General features: G+C 45.9%; 1 protein-coding gene across 7 annotated transcripts in view; it reads right to left on the reverse strand.

Annotated features, from left to right (window-relative positions):
• The window catches only part of DNAH8 (dynein axonemal heavy chain 8), a 10,041,960-nt gene that overhangs the window by 8,735,886 nt on the left and 1,293,571 nt on the right, over positions 1-12,503 (reverse strand). The gene's annotated exons all lie outside the window — the stretch shown is intronic.

Genomic DNA, 12,503 nt, shown 5'->3' on the forward strand with positions numbered 1-12,503 from the left:
GACTGGCAACAAACCGCGATGCTTGGTTGGTGCCTGCTGCTGCAGGGTGACTACTCCTTAGTCACAAGGGAGAAATCTTGAGAAGAGTCTTGAGTTCCTTCTTGAAGAAAGTAGTTTCAGGATTCAAAGATGATCTGATTTGGAAGGGGGCCAGTTCCTACCTTTATCCTGCAAAAAGAGGCTGGCACGCGACTAAGTCCTGCCCTATGGGTGGGACTAGGAGGGGGGTGGTTACACCCCTCTCCTTTGGCGGGCTTTCCCCAGGCCAGGGGCTGGAGTGCCCCTGGAACTGGTTTCAGCCGGCCTATGCACAGTGAGCACCGGGGTGCCACTTGCAGTCACCTTCCTCTAAAGCACTGCCTACCTAGGATACACAAATTCCTGTCTGGGACAGTGCTGGCACCGCCCCTGGCAGGAAACCCTTTGTCCTTGCCTCCTGGGCTGGGAGGACTCCCAGCAGCAGGAGGGCAGACTTGTGTCTCGGTGGCAGCATCCATTTTGTGGAGCTAAGGCTCTGTCTGACTTTAACCGGGGTTACAGGTTACATACATGTTGTGTCCCTCTAGAAGGGTGGAATGCTAACCCCGTCGCCAGAATTGGCGAGGGGTTAGTATTCCAATTCGTATGACACCTTACTCGACATGTTTTGATAAAGCGATACCAGAGTTGGCATATAACCGCGAGGATTATAATGCACTTAAGAGTATATGGTATGCGATATCATGGAAACGGCTAAGGGATGGATCCCGAAAGCCGCAGACAGGCTCAGCTCATGCCAGAGCACTATCTCACACGATTCCAAGCACTCTGCCTTCAGGATTGTCAAGGCCTGCCATAGGAGTGACTGATAGGAGATCTGTGTGCCCATTTTAGGGTTAGATATAGGAATACTATATCTAAAGCAAGGGGTGATTACACCACCTTGCCCCAGCTGTCGTGCAGCCAGTTGTGTCAGATTTGGATGGCCAGCCAGGGGTGGCATAATACATGCTGCAGCCCCTGGTAGGCCCTGGGTACACCTATGCCCTGGGTACCTAAGGTACACTGTACAGGGACTGATAAGGTGACTCAGTATCCAATTAGATATGTACCTAAGGTACATGGAATCCATTTTACAGAGAGAGCAGTAGGCCTGGGGTCCTGAATAGCAGGGCCCCAGGTCAACTAAGTCAGAAAACCAGCAAAACACCAGGCAAAAAGTTGGGGGCAACCATAGTCAGGGATCTACCTTCCTACATAACCCCCCCCAAACGAAAGGAGATAAGGCTATCCTTGCCAGGTAAGCCTATATTGCCTGAGTGGCCATATAAGGAAGTACCAGCACTGGCATGGTTACCCCCTATCTCATGGTCCACTAAGCAATCCCTCACCCTAAGGGTGTCTGAGGGTCTCCACCATAGGGAATCTCTACCTGTGGTGTGTTTTGGCAAAGTAAAAGGCTGGTGCTGAAATGGAGTACTGAAGTGAGGCTCCACTAATTTTGGGCTCAGCTTCCTCCAATCATTTTCCACCATAGAGGCCTTTCTTTCCAAGACTGAGTTGTTTTGGGCTCTCAGGGTCAACCTCTGGCTACCTACAGCTGGAGGTTGGGTCCCTCTGTTTGGCTTACTGGAGGGACAGGTCAGGTTTGGGGCCCTTAGGTCCCAGGTCTGGCTGTGCCCAACAGTGTCCATCTGTGGGAGGTCCCTAACTGAATTTAAGGGGGATCCCTCAGGAGTTGGTTTTATTTTCACTTGGCTAGGACTACTAGCTTCAGTGCCCTTAATCTGCTGATAGGGGAATTCTTTTGGACAGGGGGCCCTTTGGGGTCCACCACTGGCCTCCCTGACCTCTACAGCCCTGGGCTGACTGAGGCAGGGTAGAGAGGGGCAGGTTACCTGCTCCAGACTGGGTCCCACCTTGGAAGGGTCCACTGACATCAGGGGTTCTGCCAGGCTAGGCCTGACTACCTCTGGGGCAGTTCCTTCACAAGGGGTCAGATCAGTTCCCTGAGGAGGCTGATCCTTTCCTAGAGTCTGGTGGGAGGGAGATTTCTCTTCCTCCTCAATGCTCTCTGTCTGAGTGGAGTGATCCATAGTTTCAGGCTTCACAACACTATCATCTGTCTGAGTTTGAGCTGTGGCCATCACAACTTTCCCAACCTTTTCAGGAGGGGGCTCAGTTTGGGTGTGGGCTGTGACCATCACAGCCTTTACAACCTGTTCTGGGAAGGAAGTTGTCTGAGATTGGGCTGTGACTGGCACAGCCCTCCTGACCTGTTCAGGGAGGACATCTTGGACTGGGGCTGTGGCTATCACTGCCCCACTAACCTTACCATGGAAGTTTACCATTTTAGAATGGGTTTCTTGCTCTACTTCAGCCCAGGCTGAGAGCTCTAAATCATTCCCCAGTAGGCAATCTACAGGCAAGTTTGGTGACACTGCCACTCTCTTGTGGCCAGTGACACCTCCCCAGCTGAGATTGACCACTGCCATGGGATGATCTCTCTGTACTCCATCAATATTGGTCACCTGGTATGTGGCACCAGGTAAAAGTTGCCTTGAGGGGACTAGACTCTCAGTCACCATAGTGATGCTAGCCCCTGTATCTCTATAGGCCTCAACTTTTATACCATTGATGAGGGGCTCCTGTCTGTACTTGCCCAAAGTGTTGGGACAAGTTGTGAAGTTGGCAAACCCCATGCCAGTCTCACAGACAAGAGTATCTAAGTTTGGGGACCTGGTTAGGCCAGAGTCCCCAGGAACTCCCAAAGTAAATGCACCCAAATTCTTGGGGGCATTCCCACCACCTGGGGGATTACTACTAGTAGTAACAGGAGGTTTGGGAATGTTACTTGGGGGTATGTTCTCCTTATTGTTATTCTTTGGGCAACTGCTGTCAGTTTTCAAATGACCCACCTGTTTACAGGGATAACAATAAGGTTTCTTCTGGTTATTAGAAGGATTCTGGGACCCACCCCCCTCAGAGGATTTTTGGGGCCCTGATGTGGTTTGATCTGGAGATTTATTCCCACCCTTCTCTTGAGGCTTGGTTGATTCCTTTTTCTGGTCACCACCTTGGTTCTTAGGCCTAATCCTGGTTCTGACCCACTTGTCTGCCCTCTTACCCAATTATTGTGGAGAGGTCAGATCAGAGTCTACCAGGTGCTGGTGTAATAACTGGTTCTGACAATTATTTAAGACTTGCTCTCTCATAATAAGATTATATAATCCTGTGAAGTCAGTAACCTTGATACCCAGTAGCCAGACTTCCAAAGCCTTAGTGGCACAATCAACAAAGTCAGCCCAATCCTGAGACTGAGTTTTCTGGGTATCCCTGAACAGCAACCTGTACTGCTCAGTGCTTAAGCCAAACCCATCAACCAGTGCATTTTTCAGGACTTGGTAATTATTAGCATCCTCAACTCTAGTAGTGAGGAGCTTATCTCTACCTTTGCCATCAAAGGAGAGCCACAGTATAGCTGCCCACTGACTTTGGGGGATGCACTGTACAGTGCAGGCCCTCTCCAAAGCAGCCATCCATTTCTGGATGTCATCCCCTTGTTTAAAGGGGGGCACTATCTTTGTCAGGTGTTTAGTATCTAAACCCTTCTCTTTTTCTCTTGGGAGATTGCTGCCACCAGTGGGAGCTAGCCCACTCATCTGCTGCTCTCTAGCAAAGGCAAGCTTTTCTTTGGCCAGGGCAAGTTCTTCCCTTTCAATCCTCAGAGTAGCTGCCTCATCCTAGCTTCATGCTCCCTTCTCTGAGGGGAAGTCAATCTCCTCTGGGGAGAGTTCCTTCTCCTCTGAGAAGAGGCATTAGAGTGCAGAGATCTATTGGAGTCCCTAGAAACAGATCTATCTCTCCTAACTCCAGGGTTAGGCCTACTTAGGGTCAGTACTGGGGGTCCCCCAGATCCTAGCCCAAGCAAGTCTATGTTGGCCCTAGTTTGCCTTCTGACTACCTCAAGACCTTTGTCTACCTCATCCCCAGAGAGTTCCTCAGGCTCCTCCTCCTCAACTGCATTTACAGTGTTGTGGAGGTCTGGATCCCCAGTGGTACCCTCTAACGCTGGCATATTCCCATCTAGCTGAGAAATCTTTCTCGCATCATATGTCTCTAAGAGACCTATCAGAAAGGGAATGGTGGGGTTAGACCCCTGTTTCAGTTTCCTGGAGGTACACACTTGTCTCATCTCCTGGAAACTGAGAGCTGCATATCTTGATTTGACCTGTGGAGGGTCAAGATCCACAAGGGGAGTCTCAGTAGATTCTCCTTGGGTAGACATGCTTTTCTAGTGAGGTGTAAGTGGTGCACTTACCTATACTATATGTTTGCCTACTGATCCCTTGCTAGAGTTGTAGTTTAGGGTGTGCTAGGCCCTAGTAGCTACAACAGCTGGTTCAGTAGAACTCAGAGTATTCTAAGCTAAGTTATATGTACCTTAGTACTTATGTGATCTTTCACAAGATATTCTTAGGATATGTGTGGTAAAACAAACAGCAAGCTCAAATCCCAACCGCTGCTCACCAATGTGAGAAGTTGGCCTGATATATAATGTTCACTATTCTAGTGAGCACTTTGTATCAGTCCAAACAACCCTTATTGATGATTGGTTGTAAGTCAACCTTATAGTAACCTAGTAGCATGGATACGAGCAGTCTAAGGCTAAGACTCTAGAGGGCGTGTTAAGCCAGCTGTTTTACCATCACATTACCCCTTGAACACCAAGTGAAAGGACACCACACAAGTTGTTATGAAAATAAACAGATATTTATTTATAACAAGACTACCCTGAACTCTTTATGAGTCAGGGAGCTACGCACACAACAAAACTCTTAAGAAAATACTTTAAGTCGCACAATTTACACAAATGCCCTAGGGGCACGAAAAACCATATACACAGTAAGTGGAATGCGAATTACTAGCAGGTAAGTAACTATTCTCATAGACTTTAGAAACGCTAGTCCTACAATGCTAAACACTTAGATTAGCTGCAGGAGACCTGTGGACGTAGTGTGCAGAGTGGGAACTCTCACGCGTAAGGCGGGAAAAAGTCTATGGAGGCTAGTAAAGACAAAGTTACTGTTCTCGGGCGAACCCGACTAGGTGGATCAAAAACGGGAGTGGATCCGAACACTTAGGGTGTTGGACTATGCTGGAGCACCGGAGTACTCAGGTTACCTAGCCCAGGGGCTGCGGCTGCATAGGGTTGAAGTTGCGTCGGAAACCCACGTTGAAGATCCAGGAGCCTGAAGAGAGAGTTGCTGGCAGGCGGCCAGTGAAGAAAGTTCGTGGTGATCCAAGCCTGGATCAGGGAAGAAGAAACCTGTAAGCAGAGGGGACCAAGTTCTGAATCACTAGCCAGTGATTGGAGTGGGCACCAGGATGGCACCGGACGAAGTCACCTCAGCCAGGTGAGTGGGCGCTGCTGGGCTCTGCAGTCTCTCGGACCAGGAGGCGTTGTCGGCGACCAGGATGGAGGTGCGAGCTGTCCCACGAAGGTTCTTGCTGTCGACGTCGCTGGACCCAGGATTGGGCAACAAGTCTTGGCAAATGCAAGGCCCACGCGGTGGACCTAAAATGGCGTCTTGAGTGGACCAGGAGGGTCCAGGGTGCTCCTCTTTTGGAGGGGAGCAAGGGCTAGTCTGGAGCAACCAGACCAGCAGTAGTTGTTGTCGTGGAGCGTCGTGAGGGGGCCACTAGCCAACGGGCAAGCGACCTGGACAACGCGGTTGGCAGCAAAGAGCAGAAGGGCCCCACGCAGATCTCGTGGATGCAGGGGGGCTGAACTTCGGTGCTGGAGCTGCTCAGGGTCGGGGCTTCTCTTACTCCAAAGCACTCAGTCGAGGGTCACTCGGGAGTCGTGCTGGACAAGCGTCGTGCAGTTCTGAAGATGGCCGGTCCCTCGAGGTCTCGTCACACCCACGGATCACAGCTGGGCTGATGATGCAGGTTGAGGTCAGAGGTGCCAGGGAAGCTGGTTCTCGTCGTGCTGGAGCAGTCTTGATCCGAAGGAGAGACTGGCAACAAACCGCGATGCTTGGTTGGTGCCTGCTGCTGCAGGGTGACTACTCCTTAGTCACAAGGGAGAAATCTTGAGAAGAGTCTTGAGTTCCTTCTTGAAGAAAGTAGTTTCAGGATTCAAAGATGATCTGATTTGGAAGGGGGCCAGTTCCTACCTTTATCCTGCAAAAAGGGGCTGGCACGCGACTAAGTCCTGCCCTATGGGTGGGACTAGGAGGGGGGTGGTTACACCCCTCTCCTTTGGCGGGCTTTCCTCAGGCCAGGGGCTGGAGTGCCCCTGGAACTGGTTTCAGCCGGCCTATGCACAGTGAGCACCGGGGTGCCACTTGCAGTCACCTTCCTCTAAAGCCCTGCCTACCTAGGATACACAAAATCCTGTCTGGGACGGTGCTGGCACCGCCCCTGGCAGGAAACCCTTTGTCCTTGCCTCCTGGGCTGGGAGGACTCCCAGCAGCAGGAGGGCAGACTTGTGTCTCGGTGGCAGCATCCATTTTGTGGAGCTAAGGCTCTGTCTGACTTTAACCGGGGTTACAGGTTACATACATGTCGTGTCCCTCTAGAAGGGTAGAATGCTAACCCCGTTGCCAGAATTGGCGAGGGGTTAGTATTCCAATTCGTATGACACCTTACTCGACATGTTTTGATAAAGCGATACCAGAGTTGGCATATAACCGCGAGGATTATAATGCACTTAAGAGTATATGGTATGCGATATCATGGAAACGGCTAAGGGATGGATCCCGAAAGCCGCAGACAGGCTCAGCTCATGCCAGAGCACTATCTCACACGATTCCAAGCACTCTGCCTTCAGGATTGTCAAGGCCTGCCATAGGAGTGACTGATAGGAGATCTGTGTGCCCATTTTAGGGTTAGATATAGGAATACTATATCTAAAGCAAGGGGTGATTACACCACCTTGCCCCAGCTGTGGTGCAGCCAGTTGTGTCAGATTTGGATGGCCAGCCAGGGGTGGCATAATACATGCTGCAGCCCCTGGTAGGCCCTGGGTACACCTATGCCCTGGGTACCTAAGGTACACTGTACAGGGACTGATAAGGTGACTCAGTATCCAATTAGATATGTACCTAAGGTACATGGAATCCATTTTACAGAGAGAGCAGTAGGCCTGGGGTCCTGAATAGCAGGGCCCCAGGTCAACTAAGTCAGAAAACCAGCAAAACACCAGGCAAAAAGTTGGGGGCAACCATAGTCAGGGATCTACCTTCCTACACAGGTTATGATCTTTTATGATGACTGGAATGTTATAGAGCTAATTTGATAGTGCGGTGTAGGGATTATGGAAATATATGATTTACAGCTCACTCAGTGGGCCATTCAGGCCGCAATGATCTTCAATTAAACACAAGTAGCTCTCTGTAAAACCTTCTTTACCAACAGCAATATATGAAATCATGCAATGCGAAACAGGTTGACTTTATGAAATTTGGTTTCTTAATTTGAGAACCTCAATGAACTAGCCCATCCAGGGCAAAAATGTTAAAATCAGATTAATTAGTCTTTGTTGATCTGCCTGATGTTTATTACTTGTTGACCGGTTTGAACATTGCCTTATTACGATTCTTTTTATCAATTTGAGTAATCTACCATTCAAAGATGGCGCTCATGAATTGAAGGAAATTGTCAGTTTTTCATTTCAATGTTTATGCCTTATTTCAACTTCCGCCTTGCCGTCGCCAGCTGACACTGACGAAGGCAAGTGCTGAAACGTGTCTGTTTGTTTTGAATTTTTGCGCAATAAACTAGAAATCAAGTTTTACCTGCTACGAGTGCTGATTCCTGTTGGTTTTTGTAACTGCGGAGCTCTAATATATGTAGATATATGCATATTATTGGCTATTGCTCCGGGGTCCCGCACGTGGGCGGGACTAATCAGTGCTTATGACTATTGATGAGTATCCTCTGGAAGAGAACCGGCATTTCTTGTTCTCTGGGGTGGCAAAGAGATCTATTGAGGGGTTTCCCCACCAGTGGAAAATTTCCTCCAAGACAGTCTGGTTCAGTTCCCATTCGTGACTGACTGACGATAGTCTGCTGAGCATGTCTGCCTTCTCATTTAGAACTCTAGGAAGATGTTCTGCCTTCAGGGATATTCCGTGCAGGATAGCCCACTCCCAATTCTTCTTGGCTTCCTATGACAACGGAAGAGATCTGGTACCTTTCTTTGTTTACATAGTGCATAGCCGTGGTATTGTCCTTGCGGACTAGAACCGTCGACCCCTGCAGCCACGATGTTAAATATTGCAGGGATTTGTTAGCATGAGCTGAAAGCCATTTTGTATTCTGGCAGCCATTTTAGGTAGCCATGTGCTCGCCATGTGCTGTTTCCCTCTTCAGAGCTTTGCACATGCTCAGAAGGGCATAGCTAGTAGAATGCACCTGCTCCTAGTATAGGACTGTCAGGCTATTTTTGCTGCTGTATGGAGAAGTAGCTCTCCTCCCACTTTGTTGAGCAAGCAGATCTTGTATGCCCATATTAGGCATTTTGCATGCTTACATGAGCCAGGACTGCCCCTTTGTCTTATGCTGACTATGTAACCCTAAGCATATATAAGGCCTCTGTTTTATGTACTCCTTAGACTGCCTCATTCAGTTGCTAAGGCTTCTGTGTGACGTAGTCTCCCTCATCTGTGGTGAATAAATGCATTCTTTTTATATTTCAGCTTCTGTGCCAATTTCTTCTTTGTTGGTTTGAAAGGACCAAGTATCAGTGAGACCCCTGAGAAGGTTTCTATGTTCTTCAAATGGCGCTCCAACGTGGACCTCATCAGAGAAGTGGCTATCTAAGGGAGTGATCTTATCAGGAGACAGAAATCTACTGAGGAGGACAGGACTCTACTAAGGAAGTACTCTGTGCACATAGATTCTGGGGATTCTCTGTCTCTGCAGCCCAGTATATTTCTGATCTTCCTGATTTTGATTCTCCACATGATGTTTACCACTCCTGACTGAGAGCCTTTTTGGCGTGAGTATTCTTAAAAAAAAAACGCCGTTAGGTCATTTAGAACTTGGCAATTAGAATTTGGACATAATTTGATTGGTAAGAGTTGTTCTGCGGCACTTGCTGTTGGTTTTTGATGCCTTGGATTGGTAAAGTAGTTTAGTAACACTTACTGTGGCTTTTGATTTGTCTGATTGGCCAATATTTGTATTTGTATGTATGTAATATATAAATTGCAATTTATGTAGGCAGGTAATGAGGAGACTTTTCTCTGTTTTGAATTGATTTGAACGGCACACAGTACAAGAGTACCTTAAGTGCTACTTTGATTATAATATTTGCATATGTTGCAATATTTTTGGCATGCCTGTTTCAAGCACACATCGGAGAATGTGTTGCTTTTTGGAGGTACCATAGTGAGATGTGAAGTGAATTAGCCGGCTCACCTAGAGGGAATACCTAAATAGGTTTAGGTATAAAAACATATTTCTTCCTTGGTGATTCTGTATCCCCATGGAATTCAAATATGGAAATAATACAAACAAGGATCCTTTTCTGCGCACTTTTATAAATGGAGATAAACATTGCGATTTTTTGGTGTTCTGCTAGCCAAAGATAGTGAATTGAGTGTATTTTGGCTTCTTCAAAATAAAACCGTCTGTTGGGCTGTTTTTTTGCAGTCTTTTGGAATACTATTGAGAAGCTCTTCTTGTAAATATGACTTACAACTAGTATTTACAAATGGTTTGGTTTAAGTACAGTCTGTGGGCTGTCCTTTGTTTCTGTCCTAAGTGTTGATCTGTGGGTTAATGTGTGTTTAAATGTCTATGTGGTTTTCCCATTAGTGATACTTCTGTGAGTAAATAGCAATTGCGCTCTTTGGGTAAAGATTGCTAGCCTTAAGCGCGCTGTATTATGTGTCCTGAGTGTATGACCCCTTCTGTTGTAGAACCGACTTTTTGGAGGACACCTCCCCCCCCCCTCCCACTAGGAGAGTCAAGCCAGTGGCGCAGGGAAACGCCTTGAATCTACGGGTCCTTCTTGCATCAATCATACATTACCAAAGAGACCAGGACAACCAGCCATGGAGGGAAGAAAGTTATTTATTAGCTCGAGCTAAGGACAGAGGTCCCAGAATGGTACAAAGAATATTCTACAGAGACTGCTGCTTACTTCACAACATGATACCTATTTATAGCGCTAGCCACACCCATTTGCACAGTACAACTTCCCTATTCAGACAAGTTCCTCATCGGACAAGTTCTTCATCAGCCTTGTGTGGTGCAATCGTGGTCGGGGGACATCTGTCTGTGATTGCACAATGTACGCAGCCCCCTGCTTCCTTGCTCAAGTGGTGTGGTCATGGGACACAGCCTTGTGCTTCCTCTATCAGTTGGTGTGGTCACAGTGTACAGCCTTGTGCTTCCTCTATCAGTTGGTGTGGTTTCAGGGCCTAACCTCGTGCTTCCTCTTTCAGTTGGGTGGTTTCGGGGCCTAACCTCGTGCTTCCTCTTTCAGTTGGGGTGGTCACAGGGCAGCTGGTGTGACAGGCTGAGTTACCAACAATGGACAGGATGTGGCTGAGTCTCTGGCACAACTGGGGGGGGGCACACAGGCAGGCTTCTTGGAATTGGCTCGACCACAAGGAGCAGGGGGTTGTGCAAGATTCAATGGGGACGTGGAGGACAGTTTTCATACAAGTTGCCGAGAGCATGGCAACACAAAATGGAATCATAAAGGTTCTTTTAAAAATGCAGTTCAACACTGTATATGTCTGGAATGAGCTCAATGTGCTTGTTTGTGTTTTCTTGCTGTCATCAGTCTGTTATGCAAAATCTCATTTATTAATATTAAATAAAAAAATTAAAATCCAGAAATGAACCATATGATATGCTAAATAACTGCATGTTACTATTAAATTTATAGAGCAAGCAACTATGCACATGTACAAACTGCCAAAGCTTAAAAGATAAAATTAGAATTCACATTGAATAGGAATAAACTAGACCTCAAAAACGAAATTGTGTGTTTTGCAACAAATAAACAATTATCAAAGATTACTACATTTTCCTTAGATACATTTTGTTAGATATGAACAGGCAAACACATCATCTGAGTAAATTTTTGCTCAACTAAAACACATATTATAGAACATGCATTGAAATGCCTCAGTTTTAAATAGACAGTCACCGTGCTTACATTTCAACACTAAAAAAGTCTTTCCAACAGCTGTGTTTTTACTGCCGCTGAGCAGCAGCTGTTGTTTTGATTGTAGGCCACAGAGAGTCAGGAATGTTGACTCAGCTAGGATTTTGTCAGTTAAACACGGGGTAAAACCCTGCATTTCAGACTGCTGTTTTAAAAAGTTACAAAAATCAGGTTCATTATTTTGGATAGCAGGAAAACATTTAAAGTAAAGATTTCCTTTCTTAAAGCCTTTTTACATAAGCACATTCTTGGTCCTGATGTTAAATAAATAATTATCCTTTTAAAAAGTGGCACAAAATTGTTCATGTTTCAAGTTAGGCTTCTGTGCTTAGGCTTATGAATGAATGCGTCTAAATATGATAGGCAAGGAATGGAGCTTGCATTTCCTATGTGGAATTATCAAAACTGATTGGTTTTATTAAAAAAAATAAAAAAAGTATTAATTATGAAAACATTATTTTAAAAAATAAGTGCTTTTAAAATAGTTTTTTAATATTTATAAAGCTTAATGCTCATACTGTGAGCTCCTAGCATTAAAATTTAATTTAAGTTGTGCTGTACCGCATAATGAGGAATTTTGCATATGAAATATCACTCGGCGCAGGCGTAAAAAAACCTCATTTTTATAAGGGTTTAAATGAGATATTTTTGTTGCCCAATCTCTGGAATTTGTAGAGGACATTCTGAGGATGACTATTATGCAAAAAAAGTATAGGATATTAATTTTTAAGTGCCCCAAATATCAAAGTCGAAATTCAGAGTAGCTTTTAAAATGTCTTAGGCTTCAGTAAATGCATACATTTAGGTATAATACAAATAGCTGACTTCTATATGGTTAGACAAGTATATTGCACACTGTTTATAATTGAAAAATGTATAAAACCAGCAGAAGTTATTAGACTGACAAATAGGGATGACTTTGAATTGGGCAAGCCACATGGAAAAGAATGGGACAGCTGGGGAGAGTTAAATGTCTGTTCTATATTTAGAAGCTTAGCATGGCTCCCAGAGCAAGGTCTGCTTTGACATTTTGACATCTGAAACTTTTTGAAAGACAAGATGGCAGCGCAGGGAAAGAAGGAGGAGTTGTGTTTACTTTTTTGTTGCCAAGAGCAAGTTTTTATGCACTCATATGAATATACCACAATACAATTGTATATGTGAGCTTGGCCATATATACAGCACTAATGCTAATGCTTTTAGTTTGGCGCTTACTAGGGCTGAGGCAATGAAATTTAGTTTGGCTTCATGTGCCCTCATGTTACACTTGTACATTTGCCAAAAGGATTGGGGTTTGAGTATTCATGTTTTTAGTTCTCTCAAATGTACT

The sequence above is a fragment of the Lissotriton helveticus genome, chromosome 6 (genome assembly GCF_964261635.1).
Source record: "Lissotriton helveticus chromosome 6, aLisHel1.1, whole genome shotgun sequence".
NCBI classification, from domain to species: Eukaryota; Metazoa; Chordata; class Amphibia; order Caudata; family Salamandridae; genus Lissotriton; species Lissotriton helveticus.